We start from the raw sequence: 2,107 nt of genomic DNA on the forward strand, positions 1-2,107 counted from the left end.
TTTAGATTTTACAATTAAACAAAATTGTATTTTAATTTGGGTTTATAAAAAATGATTAGGGTTTAAATTACATAATTAAACAAAATTATATGTCGGTTTGGATTTATAAAAAAGTAATTTAGATTTACATATTATAATTAAAAACTATAATATAATGTTTAGAATTAATAACTTTAAAATTGAATGATATACAGATTTTGTTTCTTTAATTAATAATTTGTTTCCCTAATTAAGTGGGGATGAATCCAAGAATTGTCCATAAATTAATACTAAGTCATTTAAAATTAATTATTAATTGATATAGTAAGGGTAAAAATGGAATTTTATTTTTGTCAAAAAATCGTAAGTATGAAACTAACAAAATTTATTAGTTTGAGTATTAAATCACACGTTTTAATTAAATGAGGTATTTTTCTTCCAACCAAAAAAGACGAGGTATTAAACTTCCAAATAAAAAATAGATGGGGAAACACAAATCAGCAAGATTTAAAATAACTTCCTAAACAATCTCTTATAGAATCCTTCATGTTTACTTTCTAAATTTCTATGATTTTAAAAATCAGCAAGATTTTTAAAAACACAAAGTCATTAAAACTCTTTCTAAATCCTAAACCAATACCTTCCCCTAAAATAATTTTGGGTTTAAGAACATANTGATATAATAATATATGTTTCTCCTAAAGCTCATTTCTATAGAACAATTGTAATTTANAAGAACATATTTTTAATGGTAAAACATAGAGTAAAATAGTATGTGGTTAATTATTAGATGTTGCTTTGATGAATTTCNTCTAAAATATTTTATAACATATCATAAAAATAGTTAAATTTTAAAGTTTTCAATTTTTTAGATATGCATCATTTACAATTTGATAATTTGACATATTATTAAAATAGGAGAATTGATATTATTATTCATAAATTTGAATTTATATATGTCATGTGTATAAGTCAATTTGTCTATAATATTTGTAATTAATTGTTAATAATGTTTTCTAAATATTACAAGTTCAATTCATAAACCATAAAATTTACAACATCCAAATGTTTAATCTTATTTTGCTAAAATTGTCTTAATTCATAATTAAAAAAAAATAAAAATATATCTACNTAAATGTATGAAGGTAAATACAAATATTCTCTAACTTAAATTATTTATACATTTACTTTAGAAAACAAAAATTTCTTTATATATTTTTGAAAAATTGTTTTAGATTTAGAATTTATTTTTTCAAACAATTTTTAATCCCGCACATCGTGCGGACCCTTATCTAGTAAATTAATAAATTTTGCTGGTCCCAAGTCCAGTGTAAAAACTAACAAAATTCGTTAAGACNATAAATTAATATCACTATAAATTAATAAAATGTCTTGGTCCCAACATTATTAATTTATAGAGGTTTTACTGTAGATTAAACAAACAAATTCGGTATACTTTTACTTAAAGTAAAATTAAATATTGGCTTGGTTTAGATTTTATATATCGGTTTGGGTAGTTTAGATTTTACAATTAAAACAAAATTATATATCGGTTTAGGTTTACAAATAAAGTGGTTAAGGTTTAGATTTTACAATTTGAACAAAATTAGATATCGGTTTGGGTTTACAAATGAAATGGTTAGGATTTAGATTTTACAATTAAAATGAAATTATATGTCGGTTTGGGTTTACAAATAAGATGGTTAGGATTTAAATTTTACAATTAGAATAAAATTATATGTCGTTTGAGTTTACAAATGAGATGGCTTGGTTTAGATTTTACAATTAGAATAAAATTAGATATCAGTTTGAGTTTATAAAAGAGATGTTTAAGTTTTTAATTTTATAATAATGTATACAGATCTAATTTCCTTATTGTTAAAAAAATTTAGAAAACAATAAAACAGTATCCAACCAAACCTTTAACATTGGATCAACCACAGTTTAATTTATTCCGGTCTCCCACTCAAACCAATTTTAGTTTTGTAATACTCTCATTCTTAGAAAACCAGTCTAAACCCTATTCTTTTTTTTTTCATTCTAAAGTCCAGTTACCCAAGTTTGTTCTTACCAAACTGATCCAAACCAATTCATCAAACCGATTTTAATTATATTGATGAATAAAATA

The sequence above is a fragment of the Camelina sativa genome, chromosome 2 (assembly GCF_000633955.1).
Source record: "Camelina sativa cultivar DH55 chromosome 2, Cs, whole genome shotgun sequence".
Taxonomy (NCBI): Eukaryota; Viridiplantae; Streptophyta; class Magnoliopsida; order Brassicales; family Brassicaceae; genus Camelina; species Camelina sativa.